Raw genomic sequence first — 25129 nt, forward strand, 5'->3', positions numbered from 1 at the left:
ATTTATGCCATATGTGCATGTGGTGTTACTGACCACCACTACAGAGAAGATTTGTGTGTTGCTTCTGGAATTGCAGACACATGTGTGGAAGGCTTACTGATTTGCCTTGGTGGATGTGTCCAACTTTGCACTCAAAGACAGCCTTAGGTTACATCACCTGTGCCCTTATTTGCTTGTGCAGACCAAGGTGACATTGCTTTCAATGAAGCACCTGTTCCTTCTTGTCCTGTCCAGCAATTGTTTCCACCTATTATGGTTTTTGTGTATTGCTGCTGTCCACTACAGGTGTTTACATTACCTTGAGGGAGATGACGTTGTCTTGTCAGGTACTGCTGAGTCCATATAGCTATGTAGGTGCCCACATAGTACTGTGGTGTGGGCCTGAACACTCCTGCCAGTTCCAACAAATGGGATGTTGGCTGTACAGCTACTTCTACCAGCTCTTAGGAGATTTATAGTCATTTGTGTACAGTTCATTCTGTTTGCCATTGTAAAGGGAGGCAGGGGAGATGGTGACCTGAACAGTGATGGCTATGTGGTCAGATATTACCAAGGGGGATGGCAATGTAGGACTGCTACAGTGGCTACTCATGTTGGTTAGGGCCAGGTACATGAGATTCCCACCTGCCGTAGGAGTGCTGACAAGCTGATCCACTGCATTGCCAATGACAAAGCTGACGAATCTATGTGCGTTCATATTCAGGTGGCATAGGTCAGGCACACTGTTGTTGCGTATTTGAAGTCACCCAGGAGCAGGGTAGACGATTGAATCCTGACAGATTCTAGCAGGTCCCAATAGGTGTGGTGGGTGTCCATAGTCATGCTTGGAGGCCTGTAGCTAGCTATCATTTGAGTAGGTGTTTTGTCAGCTGTTAACTGCACTCAGGATGTCATCTGTGCGTTATACTGTTTGTCCAGCCTGGAGGTGTGTATGTGTATGCTAATGTTCAACAGTCCACCTGCTGTGGCTTTGTGGGCCTTCATTTGGGGTCTAACCTTTGATGGGATGAGTGACCTGGCAAGTCTGCTGTGCTTTCCACAGCTAGAAAGCAGGTGTCAGTGACTGCACAAATGTCAGCATCCTAGGGGGTGGGAGGTTGGCATAATAGTTAAGGTGTTTGCCTTACAACCACAAGGAGCAGGTTTTGATTCTCACATGGGGTAAATGACTAGGCTTAAAATGGTCCACAAGGGCAGTTAGCCTAGTACTAAAACTATAAACTATAAACTACAGGACAAGGTACGCTTGCATTGACATGGGTTTCATGGGAAGACACCTAGCTCCTGTTAGAGCAAGACATCTGCTCAAAGGCACAAATCAGTGGAGGGCAAAGGCCAGTAAATAGTGTCACTTTATGAATCTAGGTGAAACACACTTAGCTGCCAGCAAAGACAGTGTCACATTCACATGTGTACTCTGCAGGATATGACAACTGACAATGAAATGTATGCTAATTTGTTAAGACTTCAGTCTTTAATGGGTTGCCAGTGATGTGCCAGACAATACACAACTGTCTGAGGCATTGACTACAAATATGAGGGAGACATGTGGTCAGTCTGCAAAACTCTGGACAGTTGTTCGGTATGGGCTCAGTATATCACATACAGTTCAACACACACATCTGCACCTGTTATGTAGTACACACATATCCTATGTACATCTCTTACATTTGAAAGACAAGCATATGTAAAAGAATAGCATTCAAAGGTGACATATGAATAATTACATCTCAGGTAGCTGGCCTACCAGTGACACACTCAGTATTGGACAACAGAGACTCCATTAGTAGTCATGCATGAGCTAACCTTTGCTGGGGTGACTCAGGGGCCAGAGATGTCCTCCATGTCAATGAAGGTAGGGCAAGCAGAAATGGCCATAGGTGCTGGACAGCAGTTCTTGTTGCAGCCTAGTGTTTAATGCCTCATTTGACATCATTGCACCTCCCCTTCTGCATTCCATTAGAAGCTTAGATGATTGACATACTGGTTATAGTGCTCAGGAGTTTCCTCACAACAATTCAAATGGTTAGGTCTGTATAGTTGCAGTCTGTCTTTAGGTAGATGGGCTGTGACCTGTGTTGCATAGGCAGCAGCTTGCCTTTTGTAGGTACTGCACAATAGCAGGTGATGGTCTGTACACCAGTTAGTGTCTCCATCTTGCTACTTGCATCCAGAGCAGATGTGTTTTCTCTCCATTTGCCAATGCCATAGCAACACAGTGCTATAATTACAGCCTTCATGTGTGCCTTGCCCCTTTTTTTTGCCCATGTGGAAGACATTATGGAGGTGTAGGGGCTACCGTTTCACAGACAGTAGGTGTGAATTCCTCTCAGGAGAAGACATATGGAGACTGCCCAGCAACATGGGGAACAAAGCTTAAGAATTGGGTACAGATTGTAAGTCAGTAGTGCTGTTATACACATAGAGGGTAGCTAGTTTAACAGGGCACATCTGGACATGCATTTTCTGTGTGACTTGATGTCTGACAGTGATATGTCTCTGGCATACCTCTCAACTGTCTTGATGTCCACAGACTGCCCAGAGGTTTGTCTGTTAAGTTTGGTCTGTTCCTCAGACAACGTCTGTTTTTGTGGAAGCAGTAGGATAATGAGAGGATTGCAGTCAGTAACTGTTGACATCCATTCGTGTTTCAGACATCATATCCTTCAGGGATGTTATGTTACAACAAAGCCTGTGACACTGGCAAATGTTTCAGTTTGTAACACCATTATTTGAGATTTGTCCCTCTTTCTGGCCCCCTGCCCTGCAAAGTATGTCATGCTTTGTCCAGATGTCTTGCAGTAAGAGGGTCAGAGGTATGTGATATCATTATTTAGTGACTGCACTCAAGGTATCATCCCATTGACCTAGCAGACTCCTGGAAGTGGTATGCAACAGTGGCCATGAATATGGTTACACACCCTGGACATTCTGTGAATATCTGTACATATGAGAGTTATGTATATCTGGCCATTGTGAAGTGACTGCCAATACTGTGTAGTAGTGTTGTGTGTAGATGTTTGTTTGACTGAGTAGGGACAGTAGCAGATATGAGTGTCACTGATACTTTTTCTATCTGACTGTGCATGATGCTACAGCTGGTGGTGGTCTACCAGGTGTGTATGCTTGTGGGGTAGACTGAAGAATGTCCTATAACACCTCAGGATTCAGAGTGCACTGTGAGTTGGGCCAGTATATGTCAGTGTAGTGTGTGACTGGGAATCAGGATATGTCATTCAGTCATTCTACTCTAGAGTTCATTTGGGGTACTGGCATGTTCCTGTGACTGTGGGGAAACTGGTTGTGGTTGGACATTTATGCACCACTATCTCATTTTCCTTGCCGTTCCATCCCTGTACTGCATGATATATTTGAATATACATGGGTAATTGCACAGAGCTGATTTGGGTTAGTGTCATGTTGGTCTTAATGTGATTCAGAAGTTGCTGGGTGACATGGTTGGCAGCTGTCATGGGTTTTTACATTCTGTTACATGACTGCAGTCATACCTCTCTACTGTACAGATGTCTAGACACTGTCCAGATGCATGGCTCATATGTTATGTCTGTTGGCCATAACAGTTGTGGGTTTCTGAGAAATCACTGGGATGATGTGAGCATTGACATCAGTAAATAATGACATTCATTTGTGTTTCAAACCTGGAATCTATCTGGCATTGTATGTTAAAGCAAACCATGCCACTCTAGTAGACTTCTATGCGTATGACAGCCATTTTTCAAAGATGTCACTATTGTTTACCGTTTATCCTCCCCCCATTTGTCAGGCTTTTTGCAGATGTGTTGCAGTAAGAGGTTGGTTATCTGTCTATATATCTATGTATGAATAAAAGAAAAAAATATATATAGTTATATATATATATATATATATATATATATATATATATATATATATATATATTTATTTATAATATATATATATATATATATATATATATATATATATATGTGTGTATATATATATATATATATATATATATATATATATATATATATATATATATATATATATATATATTGGTATCTATATATAAATATATATATGTATATAACAGTACTACGGATATATAATTCCCCCGTATGTTGAATGACTGTTGTGCATGATATGTTTGTAAAAACATTTCAAATTCCTACAGCTCAGATGGTGTAGAGGTATGTTGCTGTGATAGTTGTGCACAGGGTCTTGGGTTTCAGACGTAAAAGTGATTACTTTGTTCATTAATGTTAAATGACCAGAATGAATGATATGTTTGTAAAAGCATTACAGATTCCCACAGCTCAGATGGTATAGTGGTACTTTGCTGTGATTGTAGTGCATGGTATCTTGGGTTCAAGATTTGGCAGGGCTCATTATTTTGTTGCTGGGCAAAACAAGGGCTGATGGAGACAGAGTGATTAAGGCACTTTTAAGCAGTTGTAAGTGGGTTTGCATGGTTTTGCACAGAGCTAAGCAATGCTAACAGATTGTTAAGCCCTGTTAGCTTCACTTATCACCACTTAACACCTACACTAATTTTCTTTAAAGAAAAGAAGAAAGGGTGATATGAAAGTGGTGAAATGGGGGCAAGCAGAGGGTAAAATGTTATAAAAAGCAGCTAGGGATGTGCAGGACAGGTGTAGGAAAGGACCATACATTTCTTCAGCAGCAACAGCTGTGAATTAAATGTATAGAATTTGGAATATACAGCCTCACGCCCCACAGAGAGGGGTTTAGGTGACAGACATTTGCAGAGTAATCAGTGGGTTGATTGATTAGTTTCACTGTACATGGGGGCGAAATGTAGAGCTATGTATGAGGCTTTTTTTTGTGGGACAGATGCCCTGTTGTTTTTTAAGGTGAGAGTGGGATGTTGGGGAAGAACTGTAGGCGTGTTTGGGGAGATAGACTGGGTGAGATAGGTTGCACTTGCAGACAGACAAGACAGCAGGCAGCGGTGGTATATGACACATGGGGGGTAAACACCTTTGACGGGAAGGGCGGTTGGGAATCTGAAGCCCATGAGCCACCAAATGGATACAGTGGGACTGAGGTCCCCACCCATGGGCAGTCACCACTGCTCCTTCATGGCCCGAAGGTGGCTGTGCTGGGGGATGGACAGAAGGGATGGCCTCCCCCTTGAGGTGCATCAGGCAGCCCTCAATCAGGAGCAGCTGCCCACCCAACTCTACTTGGATGGCACTGTGCACCAAACCCTGGAAATGACTGCGGGTGACAGGCTCCTGTCTGCACCCGCTCCTGGGGGGGGGGACAGGTCCTGTCCTCTGAGGTAGTTCAACCCGAAGGTGGTGCAGGACCAGCAGATGAGGAAGCCCCAGGTTGGGTCCCAGACATGCTGGGGCCCAGTGCCACAGCCAGATGAGGTGGGACAGGTGGATCCACTGGGATCCACCTTCCCAAACGTGCTATGGTGTTGAGGTTTTAAAAAATATATGTTGGTTAGTCATGAACAACACATTTCAAGATTAGTTATAACAGCATGCGTGGATCTTCCAATTAGCCCCATAAAACAGATTTGAAACAGTTGCATAGCAAAACAAACCCATGCATAAATGGAATAACAGTATGCCTCATAAAACCATGCCAGTAACATTGATGGCAACAAACCACCAACAATGGTATTTGAACAAGGTATGTTAACATGCAACCAATCAAATATATGAACAATAATAGAACACAAGTCCCACCATTAGGTTTGAAGAAAAACATACCAGTAGTATATGAATTATAGTATTGATCCAGATGAGGGGGTGGGGGAGAGACAAAAAGCCCATTAAAAACTGTTTATGCTTCTATTTTCTACAACAGTACTGCACAATACTCTATGGGTCTGCCCTCACTTTACATCTGCCTATGGCCCATAGCTTCCATAGTATAAACATACCTATGAAACTTTCAGCCTGGAATGGTATGGGGCAAACTGTGACAACTGTGGGAACATGTCATGGTTACATATCTAGCACAGGAGGGGTACCCTGAACTACTGTTATGTGAGTGTGCTACTAGCATACTTCAACTGGTTTCCTATCTGTGTCCAGGGTTATTGGCAGCAGTGACCACTAGCCATGACAGAGTGGCACTTGAGAGACATGTATCAGGAAGAGTGCATGTTGTATGTACCTATCCTACTGTCATGTGCAGGCATTTGGTGGGACAGTTGAACAGTTCAACACAGTTTATTAGTATACCCTTCATGCAGTTATTACCAACATTTCCTTACCTGTAAAACCTGTGGATAAAATATTTGTTAACACTACTTGACTGTTTTTACATTTATTCCTGATTCCTTGAGTGTAGATATCCACACATCTTAGCACCACTCCCTGGATTTGAACCATGTCTGGGTGTGCAAAATTAACAACTAAGCTATTTCGCATCACACTGAGCTACTGGGGAACTGCTGTTTTTTCTTTCACTGGTTTCTGCCTAATAGTCCCTTGGTTAGACAGTCTAAAGTTGTAATCCTGTGATGCATGCATGACAGATACTTATTGTACTGTGCATTAATACTTTGGATTACTACAATCTGGAAAGCAAAGGTTAACACAAGGCAGTGCTGGATGGAACATACTTTGAAACTTTACACATTACTATTCAGGGTTCAGAGCTTAGGACAGTATATATTTCATATCTCAGTTATATCTTGTTTCACAGCTCCACCATCTACAGTTTTTCTTAACAAGTGGTTCACAGAACAACCTCAGTTAATGTATGCTGTCACAGCCATATTTGCTGTGAAGAACCTGTATACATTCTGTATGTCTACAACAACATACCAGAATACACACAACAGTTGTTTGTAGGGATCTTTATTACACATCGATATTAGTCAGTCATACGTTTTATTTATTCAGCTCACACAATAACAGTATACCTATTAGCAGCAAGCAATGCCCTCCTTCTTAGCTATTTGAACAATATACTGCAAAATAGATTTGTACTCAACAGCCTGTCGGCACAGCCTCAGCAGTCTGTCAGCATGGGCTTCTACATTACTAGCCCTCTCTGCTGCAGCTGTAGGGGAAAAAACAAACATTATGCATAACTGTCTATAACATTCTCAGGATATATTTGCTACAAACTACTTGATAGTGATACTTACTCATTACTGGAGCATTCCATGCCCATGCATCTTGGATCCACTGGTCCAAGACTGCCCCCTTCCTCTGCTTTAGGTCAGCATAGTGGTGCCATACCTGCTCACCAGTCTGGGGGATGCCAGTAGCACTGGTGAGATCAAGTGCGAGATGGTCCTAGGCCTCCACTTTGTATTGCGAGCTCTGGTACTGGCCCTGCAGCAGTTTCTCCTCATGGTTTTCTACAAGGAGTCCAGCCATGACCCTGGACTCCTGAATGCTCTAGTGCTGCACCCAAAAGCATGCTCCTTAACCTACACCAGCCGTAGTACCTGCACAGATGAACTATAATAGATACTGGCAGTATTACCACATGCACCATTTAAATAAGGCAATATTCCTACCCTTTGCCATCATTGGACCATTTTGAACATGTTAACTCTGCTAAGCAGTACACAAATCCACTAAGCTGACTTGAACAGTGCTTAAATGGGTAATTGCTGAGCACTGCTTAACAGTGCACACATCCACTTAGCTGAGCTACCTGCTGCTTAGCATTGACATCTAAGTGATGCTTAAATCTGCTAAGCAAAACTGAGCATTGCTAACCATTGCTCAGTTTTCATTTTTAAGAAATTATCAGAATAATGACTTAATTTAGTAAGCGTATATGATTTACTTTACATGATATCCCTCTATGTTCTTTCATTATATTAGCAAGGGGTGTGTCTATACTGTATGAGACACTTGTGTATATATGGGTGGTTTCACATGTAATATGCACTCACACTTCCATTTTACACCATCTACACTACCCTGGTTGACAGAAATCAATTACTGCATGCTTTAAGATGAAAATTATTATTTTAATACTGCTTTTCCATGTAAAAATAAATTGCCTGTGTTGGAACTCAAACCGTGAACACCTGCATATAAAGCCAGGACTCTAACCAGTACACTATTGCAGATTGAAAATTTTAACTGTATATTTTTATTTATCTCCTCTGGGGTGTTTAAGCAATGCTGAGCAGAGGGCCATAATGCATACCTGCTCAGCTATGCTTAAACATGCCTTAGTATGGAAAAAACTTTTACTTATTTATGTCCTTGTTCAGGTTTGTTACTCTAGAAGGTTGACTGGTATGTGAGGCAGGCATCTGGCATTCTGCAGATACCTGTACAGTTGAGGGCTTTGCCCGTATAGTATTTCCACATGGTAGACATTTCTGTTTCAGTCTTCATACCCTGTAGAAAGTCTGTGCTGCTACAAACCTTTTATTCTATCAGCTTTCAGGTTTGTCAGTGCAATATTTTGGAAGTTTCCCTATTTTTGGCTTTACTCCCCCATTATTTATGGCTTTGTACTGCTTTATTGTTCTAGGAGGGTGAAACATGTGTGAGGCAGGCATCTGCGCATTCTGCAGACACCTGTACAGTTGAGGGTTATGGACGTATGGCACTTTTACAAGGCAGGGTGTGTGTGACAGAACCTGTCACACACCCCCTGCATTTCCTTAATCATCTGCTGGCTATTTCAGTGTTCATGGACACTGACATGAGCTGTTTTATTAGCTGTCAGTGTCCACAGAGACTGACAGCACTTTTACAATGCAGGGGGTGTGTGACAGACCTGGACACTGAAATGCATTTGAGAAGTGGCGTATGGCACTTTCTGAGTGCAGGGGGTATGTTTGTAGTCCATGCACTACTTATACATTCCCCTGTACTCGTTCACAATTGTACTGTGCTATCTTCTCTCACAAAGCACGAGGAAACATGTACAGCGGCGGCCAGCAGAACTTTAATCAAACTTCAAACATGAAAGTGCAGAATTAAACATAAAAATCAATAATACATGTGACTTAGAGTTAAGCGCTTTCACCTAATCCATCATAGGCTTCTTCAGAACTCATTAAAAATTTTTTAACTACTCCATCTTAAATAAATAAATAAAATCACATCTGATTTAAAAAATGCTTAGACTAGTTCAATACAATTTCACATTCTTAAAGTATTACTTCATTCTACAGTTAAAAACATGAATATATGTTGTTGATTATTTGAAATTAAACCTATAAATGTCATCAAATGTTGTAACATGTTATAATATATTCTATTGTTAGTCTATTAAAATCTGTATGCATTTTTTACCTAATAATAAACATTTGTGTGCACTTTTTGCCTGAATAATCGGTCTTTGTGCAATTATTTGCCTACTAATAAACTGATGTAATGGCTTGAGTGGTATAAAAATAAGTGTTATAATAAATTATGCATCGAAAACTGTACAAAATAAATATTAAATAAATAAATGATTTTAAGAATGTGTGATAATGCTCACCTCTACACTTATAAAAAATGCACTATAAAAAATTCACTATAATGGCTACATTATAACTGTTACTCTATACATGCCCTAAAAAGTAAGAAATAGATTCATAAATAACCCTAGAAACTGTACGACCAAAAATGTGTACAAACTAATACTGTGTTCTCTAAATTCTATAGAATGTTAAAAACTCTTATTGGTAATAATTTGCTTGATGTTGTAATAATTAATTGTGTATAATTATGTTGTAACATATGATAATTGTACTTATTTCATATTTTGTAAGCATAAAGTATTTGAATAAATATATTAGTATACAGAAGTATTTAATATAATTTAATGTAAATAACTGTTAATATAAATATGTTAATATAAAAAATTGTTGTTAAAAACTGTTCAAAATTGGAAACTACTATATATAAAAACTGTTGTTTATTAAAAACTGTTTTAAAAAATGATTTTATAAACTATTGTACCAATGTTATGTGTGCTAATCTTAGAACTAGTATCTTACCCCAATAAGGGTTTAATAGCAATAGAGTCGTTTAACCCTGGAATAGTTGCAGCATCTGTATATAATTGCCACCAAACTTCTATAGCTTAGCTGTCCTTTTGTATTACCTCCCTTCCAATCGCTAGTAATATGTTCAATGATAGCAAATTTAAAATTGTGTAAATCACCTTCACTCTCAATATGTCTATACAATGCATTATTGCAATCTTTTTTCCGAATGCAATATAAGTGGTCATATATTCCCGATGTAATAAGCAGGGCAAATTTCACACACGGCAATATATACCACATAAGTAGTGTTGCAACACCATATTGTTGTCTTGTTTATATTGTCTAAGACAATTTTATTGTGGCTAATAATATATCTGCACTGGTTGCAATACTACATTTCCCAGTGTGTTTTCCTATTCTTTTAAAGTATTCTCCTTTTCTACTGTCACCGTTCCCAACTTTGGTGTGTGAGGTATGCCCACTTTCAAGTATTCTTTTCAAATTGTATGACATTCTGTACACAAACACTGGTCTCTACTATTCTAGAAATCTCTGAATTAGTTGTAAAATGGGCCAATGTTTGTACAAGATTTCTTGAACCATACTATATGTATGCCAATTTGTAACCTTCGATCTGTTTGTCTGCTTCTCTGGGGTTGCTTAAAGCCGCTTTTCCTATATTGGAAAATATTTGAGTCTCCCTTTGAGAACATATATATTTAACATCATGTAACATGATTTTACTGTACTTCCTATCCATAAATAGTCTAGTAATATACTCAAATTCCAATATCATGTCATCTTGTCTGGATGTCATTCTGGCTGCTCTGATTAGTTGCCCCTTGAATATGTTTTTTAACATCTTTTAGGTGTGATTATAGTATTTGTAAAATAATCGTTGAGAAGGTAGGGTGATTACTATCGTTAAATAATCGTATCGTTTTGATTACTCTTCCTATATATTCTTGATTTGAATCCTTTTTCGTCTCTGGTAATTATTGTATCCAAATATGGCAAACCTTCATCAAATCATTTATTTATTTAATATTTATTTTGTACAGTTTTCGATGCATAATTTATTACAACACTTATTTTTATACCACTCAAGCCATTACATCAGTTTATTAGTAGGCAAACAATTGCACAAAGACCGATTATTCAGGCAAAAAGTGCACACAAATGTTTATTATTAGGTAAAAAATGCATACAGATTTTAATAGACTAACAATAGAATATATTATAACATGTTACAACATTTGATGACATTTATAGGTTTAATTTCAAATAATCAACAACATATATTCATGTTTTTAACTGTAGAATGAAGTAATACTTTAAGAATGTGAAATTGTATTGAACTAGTCTATGCATTTTATTTAATGACAATGGCACTTTAAATCGATGGTTTTATTTATTTGGCGCCAAAAGTTTATTTAAGATGGAGTAGTTAAAAATTTTAATGAGTTCTGACTCTAAGTCACATGTATTATTGATTTTATAGTTTAATTCTGCACTTTCATGTTTGAAGTTCAAGGAAAAGTTCTGGCTGCCTGTTTGTTGTCCTCGTGTTCCTGCAGAGAAGATAGCACAGTACATTTGGCATTTGTGGGGTTTCCCACAATAGCAGCAGCTGTTTTCATGGAGGGTCACAGGGCAACACAGTACGGCGACCACACAACGAAGCGATACCTGTGGATCGAACATTTAACAAACTGAAAGAAGGCGTGCCAAAGGGGGAACTAAAACTACACCGGATGGTATATCTGATGGTTGATTCATCTAAAAACACATCAACCTTCTGGGGACAGCAAAGGCACATCGATCCCAGCACAGGCAGGAAGGAAAGGAACTGGCACTGGCAGCAGTGGGGAGACACTTTATCTTTTTTTTTTTTCGATTTTTCGATTTTAGATTACAAGAAGAACATTACAAAGAACTGGGACCAAAGAACCCCAAATAATAGAAATGTTAACAATTTAGTTTTGAAGAATGTGGATTTGAGTTTATGAAAATGTTGATTAAAGTATAATGATGAAGTTGTACAATTAATATTAATTGTAGAAACATTGGATGCTGAAATTAAAAGTGATTTATTGTTTGACACGAAAGAAAATGCAAAAATAAATAGAGACATGACACAGTATAAAGAAAAAAGGTATAACAGATGGAACAAGGATAGAGAATAAATGAATGGTATGAAGAAGGTGAAGGACACAATCAGAATTTTCAAGGAACTGGAAAATGGAATTAACATTCACTTACAAATGACAGTGAAGAAATTTAATAAAGCAACAAACAGAAGCACAACAATAAAATGAATGAATTAAGGGATTTAAAATATACAATTACAAATATTTTTGAGGTAAGAAGATGTTCTAAAAATTATTATTATCCATCCAAAATTTATTCACCCCCCAAAATGGTTTAGTGGACCACCCACCCCTGATAGAAACTAAAATGTACACCAGAATTAAATTTATCAATTATGTTCAAGAACAAAATGAATAATAAACCCAGCTATGAAGGGGAAAGCTTTCACTAAAAAAAAAAAAGTTTTGTTTTGTTCCATGAATACTGTAGTAGAATATTAGAAAAAAAAACAAACAGAGAGAAATTTACAAGTTAAAGAACAATTCCAAAAATATTAAAGTGAGAGACAATTTGTATAGTTATATATGACCAATTGAATATCTATCCAAAATACAAGCCATTCTGACAGAATCAGCAATATACACAATTTCTTTGAATGAAATAAATATAGCCTATCAGAGGATAAATTCTTATTTGGAAGAGTTTTGGATAGACAGTAGAATTAACAATGACATATTTAATTTTTTAAAGGTGTCATATCCAACCACTGCGACCTTGGTAGGTATACCCAAAATACACAAAGATCCACCATTCAGACCCATAGTTTCAGGCACCAAATCAAAAACATTTCCACTAGGCAAACTAGTAGATGTATGGTTAAAAGACATTTATAAAAATCTACCTCATGTATTAAAAGATTCTTGGGATTTTTAAAAAATCCTATAGACACCCTTACTAGTGATCTAACTTTTGTGACTGTAGATGTCATTGATTTGTTCTCATGTATACCTAGTGAAGAAGGTTTACAAATGTTTTGTGCACACAGAGTTTGACTGGGACAAAATCTGCCTCATTATGGACTGTATGTCCATAGTGTTGGAAAACAATTTTATATCGTTTGAGGAGAGTTTTACAAACAAAGCAAGGGAGTAGCTATGGAATTGACAGTGCTCCCATCTATGCAAACCTAGTTATGTTAAATTGGGAAGAAGAAGTCTTATTTAAGAGCAAATATTTCATCTACATCTTGTGGAAAGGAAATATTAAATGACTTCTTCACTTTTATTAACAATAGTAGTTCTTTTTTGAAATTTACTCACGAATTTAACAAGGAAGGTTTGCCATATTTGGATACAATAATTACCAGAGGATTCAAATCAAGAATATATAGGAAGAGTACCTTCTCAAACGATTATTTACAATACGATAGTAATCACCCTAAAAAGATGTTAAAAAACATATTCAAGGGGCAACTAATCAGAGCAGCCAGAATGACATCCAGACAAGATGACATGATATTGGAATTTGAGTATATTACTAGACTATTTATGGATAGGAAGTACAGTAAAATCATGTTACATGATGTTAAGCAATATGTTACATCTCAAAGGGAGACTAAATATTTTCCAATATTAGGAAAACGCTTGCAAGCAACCCCAGAGGAAGCAGACAAACAGATCGAAGGTTACAAATTGGCATACATATTACCATACACACCTTACGCTAGTATGGTTCAAGAAATCTTGTACAAACATTGGCCCATTTTTACAACTAATTCAGAGATTTCTAGAATAGTAGGCGAGAGACCAGTGTTTGTGTACAGAATGTCATACAATTTGAAAAGAATACTTGAAAGTGGGCATACCTCACACACCAAAGAGAATAGGAAAACACACTGGGAAATGTGGTAATTGCAACCAGTGCAGATATATTATTAGCCACAATAAAATTGTCTTAGACAATATAAACAAGACAACAATATGGTGTGAGAAGGGGAATTGCAACACTACTTATGTGGTATATATTGCTGCTTATTACATCGGAAGACAGAGAGGGCTTTTAGAAAAAGAATATATGACCACTTATATTAAAGATTGCAATAATGCATTGTATAGACATATTGAGAGTGAAGGTGATTTACACAATTTTAAATTTGCTATCATTGAACATATTACTAGCGATTGGAAGGGAGGTAATACAAAAGGACAGCTAAGCTATAGAGAAGTTTGGTGGCAATTATATACAGATGCTGCAACTATTCCAGGGTTAAACGACTCTATTGCTATTAAACCCTTATTGGGGTAAGATACTAGTTCTAAGATTAGCACATATAACATTGGTACAATAGTTTATGAAATCATTTTTTAAAACAGTTTTTAACAAACAACAGTTTTTATATATAGTAGTTTCCAATTTTGAACAGTTTTTAACAACAATTTTTTATATTAACATATTTATATTAACAGTTATTTACATTAAATTATATTAAATACTTCTGTATACTAATATATTTATTCAAATACTTTATGCTTACAAAATATGAAATAAGTACAATTATCATATGTTACAACATAATTATACACAATTAATTATTACAACATCAAGCAAATTATTATCAATAAGAGTTTTTAACATTCTATAGAATTTAGAGAACACAGTATTAGAGTAGTTTGTACACATTTTTTCGTACAGTTCACTTAGGTTAATTATGAATCCTATTTCTTACTTTTTAGGGCATGTATAGAGTAACAGTTATAATGTAGCCATTATAGTGAATTTTTTATAGTGCATTTTTCATTAAGCGTACGTTTATAAGTGTAGAGGTGAGCATTATCACACATTCTTAAAATCATTTATTTATTTAATATTTATTTTGTACAGTTTTCGATGCATAATTTATTATAACACTTATTTTTATACCACTCAAGCCATTACATCAGTTTATTAGTAGGCAAATAATTGCACAAAGACCGATTATTCAGGCAAAAAGTGCACACAAATGTTTATTATTAGGTAAAAAATGCATACAGATTTTAATAGACTAACAATAGAATATATTATAACATGTTACAACATTTGATGACATTTATAGGTTTAATTTCAAATAATCAACAACATATATTCATGTTTTTAACTGTAGAATGAAGTAATACTTTAAGAATGTGAAATTGTATTGAACTAGTCTATGCATTTTATTTAATGACAATGGCACTTTAAATCAGATGTGATTTTATTTATTTGGCGCCAAAAAGTTTATTTAAGATGGAGTAGTTAAAAAATTTTTAATGAGTTCTGAAGAAGCCTATGATGGATTAGGTGAAAGCGCTTAACTCTAAGTCACATGTATTATTGATTTTTATGTTTAATTCTGCACTTTCATGTTTGAAGTTCAATTAAAGTTCTGGCAGCCGCTTTGTACTGTGTTTCCTCGTGCTTTGTGAGAGAAGATAGCACAGTACATTTGGCATTCTTTGGTGGTTTCCCTCGCAACATACGAACTCATTCACAATTCATGTCCATTTAGCCTTAACAGCAGCACGCCTTCATGAATATGCAAGGTGCTCTGCTGTGGGTACATGGACACGAAACACTCCGTGCAGGAATCCTGCACAGAGTTTATTGAATCCTGGGGCATGATTATTATCAGCATGTGAATGCTGATTCTACAACTGATTATATCAATTTGCCTACTCTGCATAGGCTGTCCCTGGAACAAGACCACAATCTCATGAAACCCATTATTAACCAATAAGTAATCATGGCTGCAAAGAAAGTGAAGTCCAATAAAGCTCCTGGGGATATAAAAAGCCTCCTTCCACAGCCATGCAACTTTTATAGGAGGCTTGCCCCTCAGCAGACACCAAATCACTTACTCCACCCCCTTGGAGGCAAGCAATCCTCCTTCCAGTCTTAAAGCCAAGTGATGAGTGGTCATCACCTATAAGCTATAGTCTTATCTCCTTACTTAATGTAGACAGTAAAATTTATATGACCATATGGGCCTCTCATACAGCACCTTTACTAGCCATGCTAATACATCCCTACCAAGTGGGAGTTGTTGCAGGGAGAAATATAGCACCATTTATTAAGAGGCTAGTTAATCAATAAACCTAGGGCTTCGCTTTCACTGGATGTAGAGAAGGCTTTCAATAATGTGAACCTGCCCTACTTATTTAGGGTCCTGACCATCTTTTATTTACCTCAGTCATTTGTTTTAGCTTTAATATCCATATATTAAGGCTGTGCAGCAACTGTATGGGTAAGCTATTACCTATGGCAAGGATACCCTTTAGCCCCACAGCTATTCTTTCTTGGGATTGTACCCCTAGCTATAACATTACAGCAAACCTTGAAGCTGAGTGATGCAGCTGACATCAGTACAGATACTAAGTAGATTAGCCCTATTCATCATTGATCCAATACTTTTCTGACTAAACCCATTTGAAACTCTCCCGATGATCTTGTGTGTTCTACAAAAATGTTCACAACCCATGGGATATAAAATTAACCCTACCAAGTTGGCGATGATTGCTCAAAATTTGGGTTTAATCCTAGAGATATGCATCATTGCAATTTCACCCTCAATGACCACTTCCTTTAAATACTTAGGTGTTATTTTAACCCCATGTCCATAAAGGTCATGGTGCTAAATGTTCAGTGTATACCTGACATAAATGAACATATTTGTGAATGGAGATGATGGAACATGCTCTGTATGATCATCTTAATTAAGATGATCTTGTACCCAAAACTTCTGAATATTTACAAGGACTTTTCCTGTATGTAGAATGTAAAACAATACAAAAATGGGATAGACTCATACTAAGATTTCTATGGTCCCTACTGACACTCAAGGGGGTAGCAGTGTTTATCATGTCCCACATTATAAAGGAGACATTAATTTCCCTTGTTTGCTGACCTCTTATCAAGTATCAGTTTTTAGAAATTTTGGGACCATACACAAAAGAGATGAGACCCAGTATGGTTAACAGCTATGATAGGGGATGTCCATCCTCATTTGACACCTTTACCATTTAACAAAGCAGATTGATTTGAGATTAACAAACTTCCTTCTTCAAACCACCTTAGGAGTGAGATTTCTTGTTAAATTTCCCACAGTGAGAACCTCCCAATTCATTAATACTTTATACAGAACTATATGTTTTGTTTTGAGAATTCAGGATTTCCATGAATACCCATTTGATCTCTACTTCTTCCCTTAGGGGCCCACCCTCAGCTCAGAACTGCATGGCACTCATTCCTATAGTTTGAGTGCTGGAGAAAGAACTTAGTTTTCCCTTTTCAAATCTAGAAAGCAAACCCTTAAATCATACAATGAGATCATAGTAGAGTATAGTTTTGATAAAAGCTACATTTTAAATTGCTACCAACATTCCTCACTTTATATTTTTATTCTAAACCACTTCCTAATTCTTAACACATTCAGTGAAGCACTGGTCCAAGGTTCCCAAGTTTAGTTTGAGCACTAATATAGATGGACAGTAACTGTGTCAACTTTAACCATTCTATTAAAGGAAATTTACTGTGATATAATATCTATTGTAATCAAACATGTTTGAATGAAACAAAGATACACCAGCGGTGAAAATATTGGGCTCACCATCACAGGTGGAGGATATTGGCCTGTAAATGTCTCTATAGGCCGTTCCTAACTCTTGAGATTTTATCCAAATGGTTCCTAAACCCTCCACTCCTTTTCGAGCATTGTCAGGATGAAGTGCATAACTTTGGCTTGATATACATATTATGCGGATGTCCTTCTATACAGAGGTTTTGAAAAAAAGTGGGAAAAGATATATGCTATTTTCCTAGTGAGTGATGGAGACAGGGGAGATGTAGTCATCCATGGTATGCAGCCAAATGGTACTATTCAACCACCAGTTGTCCTGATAATGAGACTGGAAGCCAAAAAATCCATCACAATACATGGGAAAAGCATATGACCTCCACTTGTCATTGAATGTTGGCAAATTCTGTTAACTATTTATAAAGCCAGACATCTAATAATAATTCTTTCTGAAAAAAAGTGTTTTTATGCATGCAATTTTTGAGGAGATAAACTGATTGCATCAGTTTAAGCAGTGAATATAACACATGCAACTCTTGTTGAGGCTTTTATTCTACTACCACTGATGGCCCTATAATTAAGATCATAACAAGGTGAACATCTATCCTCATTTCTCTGTTTCTTCTATCCTTATTTGCTGCCCCTATAAAATTTCCTATAAAACTCATCACTTTTATCTCTTGGTTTATGATGTTACTAACTATATACAGATATTAACAATAATTTCTAGACAGTAATCAGATTAAAGGTTTGGACAGGTTACCTATAATGATTAATCAATTGCTAGCATTATAACATAATTACTGATAATAGATGGCAATATTTTTTCCCCTTCAAGTTCCTTCATGGTGAAATCAGTAATGTCAGTCTTACACGATCAAGCTAATGCATGCATATTAGCACTTAGTTGGCAATCATTTTAATGGGTTTGCTATCAGAAGGTCAAAGTGGGTTCGGTCAAACCCACTTTAGTTGAAGTCCGGAGGCCAAATGATGACAATGTCTAATATTGTCGAACTACGTATCTCACCCCCATCTCAACCCATGTTAAAGCCCGTTCTGAGGTTTACGTCGAGTCATATTTCAACAATGTCAGAATTCAACATTGTCGCTTTTGCGGACGTGGGACGATGATCCCATCATTCGATGAGGTCCGGTTCAAACTTCTGATGGTAAACCTGTGATTATCATTATGGCAACTCCTTACAGTGTAGGTATACATATTTTACTAGTAAGGCATATATTTTACGTTCATATGACAACTCAGATAGTAGCAGGATAAGAATAAATGAGAAAGCATGATACCTAGGGGCATGTATATGTGTAACATAGTGGTTAACTCTGCTTCATCTGTTTGTCCATTTGCTTTAATAACTACGGCTATAGGCAAGAGCTGTGTGGTTTGAGGATAATACCATGCAAGATCAAGAGATTATAATGGGCTATTGTCTGTAACAACATCTCATTTTGTACCATAACACAAATTGCAAATCTGCATACTGGAAATACATGGTTTGGGAGGTTTACGCATGCCATACCAGCAGACAAGAGTGAAGGCTATCCATATAGGGAATTACTACAAAGGTATGCAACAGAACATATAGGTTCCACCTATTGTGTGAGGGTTACAAGTATTATTTAAAGAAATGAGTGTACCATCTATCTACTTTTGGGAATATTACATGGCACCATGGCAGAAAATGTAAACCCTGCATATTTTGATTATGATTTTTGGGGAGGACAGTTACAGAAGAAGCAGGTACAGTGTCGGTATCATTGCATATACTTTTAGTAAAGTATAACGCACAGGGTGCAGCATGTTCACAGGAAGTGGCAGAAAGAGACTGAGTAACTTCAGTGAAATGGAAAACAAAATGTTGGTGCAGGAACTCAGATTCATGGTCTTAGGATAAAAGTTGGAAGGGGTTCAAATTACATGTGGCAATCTGCTCTGTGAGACAGAAATGGAGTGGGTGGGCAGAACTGCTCAATATGCCAGATTTGCTGTTACTTATCTGAGATGCTCAACCATGCCAATCTAAAGGCAAATAAAATTCCAAAGGACAGATCTCTTACATGATATGGTCTTTCAGGTTCAGTCAGACCAATAGACATGGAAGAAATTCTTATGTCAGTGGGTGGATGGTTTGAAACAAGATTTATACCCTACCATGGATGTGGATTTTGTTAGTGGCCTAACTGATTCCACCCATATCTGAATGAGTAATAAACTATATTACTAGTATAGATCATGCTCTGTATACACAGTTATCACACTAGTTACTGTACCTTTACAAAACTAGCATGACGCCCATTTCATAGGGACATCAGGAATGCAATAGGTTATCATCATCAGAGAAGGCAAGGCTGCATAAGAAGGGCATGGCTGCATGTAGAACATTGTCTTGCATGACACAAGTGTACTCCTGTAGCTTACTGTAAGATATCAGTATGATGCTCTGTATGTTATAAACTGACAAGTGAAAGCAGTAATAGGCAACATGAAGGAATGGCACAGGCTAAACAAGGTGCTGATGTGCACAGTTCTACAGATTCTTTTAGAGATGATGCACTTGTCATATGTAGCACTGGTGCATTTCCCACTCCTGTATGCATAGTAAAAGATAGCAGACCACCTGTGGATGTATTGGTTCTGCACATACACTATCCCTAGTGTGAAAGGACTCACAAAAGTGCTATAGCTATGGCTGAGACTCTAATTTTGGAAGTATACACTGCTTCCTCAATGTGCAAACCATCCATAAGCTAGCAGCACAGGGGTACCCGATTCCAGCAAATATAGCAGTTGCTCTTTGAGTTGCAGGCTGCATTGGGTATTAATCAGCATATGTACAGAATTCTGATCCAGGGACAAGATGCTGCCACACAGTCCTTAGTTGAGCTGATATGTGTGCCATGGGGCCTTGTGATGATGATGTTGATGACAATGATGACCCCTTACATGAAAACATGGAAACCAGCCACCATAAAGTGATGTTTGTGGTGAGCACTATAATGGAACACAATGTTGTAATGCACACCAGCCTGTTTCTACTTCTCAGTGCCATCATGTCTGCTCCTATTAGCAGTGCCACCCATGGCAGGGATAAGACATGCTCAACAGCCAGAAATCCTAGTAGCCCTCACCATAGGTAACCACAATGTGGGCAGACAGGACTACTTCCTTCCAGGACTGGCACCCTTCACCAGTAAACATTGTCCAAGTACAGGTCTCATAGTAACATACCAACCCTGCCACAGAAGGTCATAAACCCTGCACACTATCCTCAGGAAAGATACAGTTGGCTATGGTCATTAGGTAAAATATCATGCATGCATGGGGAATCATTGAGCTATGTCCTTTTCCAGTGGAAAAAAATAACACCATAAGATGGGCATTCAGAGACTTGCTAACCATGTCAGCTTAATTTAATTAAGAATTTAATTCCTCTCAGCTTAATTTAATTAAGAATTGTACTTACTATAGTTTCTGATTCCACTGTGCTTAGTTAAGAAGGAGTACATAACAACCTTAATCTTATATTCTTTAATGCTTTGTATGTAACTTAATATACCCTACTACTGCGCTCCCAATACTTAAATGGCCCCATAACAAACATTTTAAATAGCTTTGCTGCTGCCTCACTGATATTTTTTTCTGAGTACTTACCTGAAGATTCTTGGTCTCTGGGGTGTCATCCCACTCTGTTCGCCCTCTGGGCTGACTCCACTTCCCAGCCTACCACCAAATTCCACTCTCCCCCACTACCACTAAATTTAAACCTATCCAGACCACATCCCTTCCTCTGTTAGCTTCACCCTCCTCATGCAAACACTCCATATGTCAACTTATTTGTATTAATATCACACACGCATCTTATCTATATACTACCCCTAGTTATATTATCCCTCATAACTCCACCTACTCAAGCCAGACCAATATTTCAGTATTCTAATTAAAAATAATGTTTTACCAACCTACTGATCACATTTTACCTTCTCACATGCTGTCAAAATCAACAAATAACCATAATTCACTCCCCCAACAACTCATATTCCACCCGTCCACAAAACCCAACAACCAATCATATAATTACTCCACAAATATACTACTCATCTACTGAATTTTTTCTCATATAAATATGTTCAATCAAATAATGAACCAAACCCTTTCCACAAATATACTAAACTCATAAACAAACTTAGCCACCTATTCCTAATCAACTCACTACAAATAAAACAAAGTGGAGATATACACCACAACCCAGGCCCTCTCCCTACACAACATTAGCTCCTGGGCTCTAACATCCCACTCGCCTTAAACTTCACCAGTATACAGATTGCCAACTCAGATCTCCTCATCATGAATATGAACCTTAGAAGCATTTTGAACAAAACCTCTGCATTTCATGCTACCCTTAGCCAGTATAGACCTGATATAACTATACTAACAAAAACTTGATTAAAGCCATACATACAAGACACAGAGATATTAACCCATGGTCACAGCATCCATAGGCTGGACAGAATTCACAAGAAAAGTGGGGAGATAGCCATAATCTATAAGGATAACCATAAACAGGAAAGATTACCTTGTAACCACCCAGCCCCAAAAATCTTTGAAATCTTAATCTCACACCTCCAAATTAACTTTAACAAACGTATAATTAGCATAGCAGTCTATATTCCCCATGGAAATAACCCAACCTCCATTGAAGACCTCCTTTGGTGATACAAACTTCAGCCAAGATTGACAAATGCTGTAATAAACAATCTACACTAGATTGGTCTCTTATAAATACACCCTCCCACTACTGTCAATCAGGCTGTCTACCAGACAGTCTAAGCGATCACAGACTTACCTACCTAATTCAACAATGTATTCATCCTCCCAAAAATATTACTAATAAATACATGCACAATAAAAGAAAATTCTCACCTGAAGTATTTAAAAATGTGACTGGCCTCCACTCCAACACCTCCATCTCAAAAGACTGCTCAATACTTTAATGATAAATTTATCAATATCCTAAATCAGCTAGGTCCCCTCAGGAAAATTCATACTAAATCCAAACCTACTTCTTGGCTCACAAAAAAACCCCCAAAAAACTCCTTAAACAAAGATAAAGATCCTGGTATCATTACCATGACGCAAAAAAATGAAACATCACTACACAACTATCGACTATCATAATCTAGCTAAAAACAAATTAAACATGGCAAAAATGTACACTACACTACTACTCAAATTAAACATCATAATAACCCACAGAAATTCTGGCAAGCCATTAACTGCCTGCTGAAGCCTGGACACACCACAACCCCTGCTCCAACCTCTACTAATACTACTGATAATATTGATTCACAGGTGAACTCCTACTTTATCAACTCTATCCTATCACTCATAAAAAACAACATTAATGCCACTCTTTCATTACCTACTCATACTTTAGATTTGCTCAACTCCTTCTCAATTAAGCCAATACAAACCAGCACCATAAAAAAACTTCTTTCTACACTTAAACTCACAACCCTCACTGCAGATCAGCTTCCCAGTGACTATCTGAAAATTGCATTTGATGTGATTTCCTTCCCAGTTCCTACCCTTATTAACCGGTCAATTAAAGAACAATGCATCCCAAAACTCTGGAAAACCTCTCATATAATCCCACTACACAAAGGTGGGACATCCACTGAACTCAGCAACTATAGACCCATAGCTATTCCCCCTCCTTTTGCTAAGATCCTTGAAAAATGTGTTCACACACAACTGCTACAATATGAATACATAATAATATACTATCCCAATATGGATTTAGGCCTAAATGTAGCACCACTAGAGCCCTCATTAACTTCACTAATTCAATTAACCAGCTCAGAAATAATGGTCACCATCTCTCCTCTATCTTTTTGGATATGTCATAAGCTTTTGATACAGTTTCCCACCAAACACTTCTCAACAAACTAGACTCTGTAAATCTAAGTTCATCCCATTATGTTTTTTTAACTATTTATCAGACCGCAAACAAGCAGTCAAATGGAATAATGAACTATCAACCCTGCTAACTATCTCGGTCAGCGTACCCCAAAGGTCAATACTTGGTCCACTACTATTCTTCATATTCACAAATAAATTATCCACAGCCACTCAACATGCAACAGTTATTCAATATGCTGAGATGGGCTTTACTAGAAAGGCTCACCCAGACTCTGTTACACTTTGCTGTGAGGGAAAGGTTAGTTTGCTTTTTATATGTAGTATTTTGTATTACTTTACTGCCTTTTTCTATTTTGAATAGTGTGATTTGTTTTATTTACCTTGTGGTTTACTTGTATTCTGCTTTTAACTGCATATTAAAACTTGAAAAAAGACCACAGCTCTGTCTCTTGTGAGTCAGGCAGAAATAATTTTCCCCACCCTCCCACTCAGTTACTGTGTGTTCTTAAACACCACTGTCTTTCTAGTTGCCTGCCCTTATGTTAATTTGACCATATATCTCATTTTCTCTCTGCTTTTACTGGCTTGTGTGAGTAAGCACACAAAATTATCATTTTGTGAAATCACTCCCCTTCAGCTATTTAAATTTATTGGTTATCCTACTGTATTCTATAGTACCAGAATACAAAAGTGAACACCCCCTTTCAATCTATCTTGCTGTTTTAAAAGTAGTGAATCTCCACTAAAACCTAACTTTATAGACAGGTAAAACTTAAGTTACCTACTTTCACATCTAATTCCTCTAGTGCACACTGCAGTGTTAAGGATAAACCATTTTTTTATCTTAGCTTTAAGCATCTATAGCAAGACCACCAGTTATTCACCAGTTATTGGAGAGCCCACGTTCTGTCTCTTAGTAGTCATTTTGGAATTAGTGCTTCTGTTTTCTCCTGATGAGAGAAAGAGCGCAGTTACATTATTTCCTGGAGACTGCTGATCAGCAAAAAGCTTAGTAACTGCTTTATAGGTGACAGCTTGGAATCTGTGCTTATATTCTGATCCTGGTGAGAGTAGAAGCAGAGTGCATTGATTCCTGACTCTTTCTGGTTGGAGTCCCTGTGACTAGCACTTGGTCTAAAACCTGCTGGAAGGCACTAGGAAGCCTTAAACTGATACAAGCCCTCAGCTCTCCTTGTTAATAAGGAAAAAGTAATTGTAGACACTAAACAGCCTATAATTGCAAAGTACCTTGCCAAGGTAAGGGAAAACAGTTCTTGTACTTTACAAAAAAAAAAAAAAAAGCACCTAACCAGGCATGACCAAGGGTCAACTTCTGGTGATTTCTCCTGTCCAGCTGGTGAATCTGGGCATACTGGGGCAATGCAGCAATTGTCTCATGTACACAAACAACCCTCTCCTCCTACCACCCAACGCTACAACCTGCGAGAGATGCACTTACATAGCCAAACTGGAAGCAAAGCTCTCTCCAGCCAAGATTGTGCTAGACAATCAAGAGGAGAAGGCTAACACCCACACTATACCTCAAGCAACATATACTCCTTCAAAACCCACACTACCAACACCCACA

This window comes from Protopterus annectens, chromosome 2.part0, assembly GCF_019279795.1.
Source record: "Protopterus annectens isolate FY-2018-M chromosome 2.part0, PAN1.0, whole genome shotgun sequence".
NCBI lineage: Eukaryota > Metazoa > Chordata > Ceratodontiformes > Protopteridae > Protopterus > Protopterus annectens.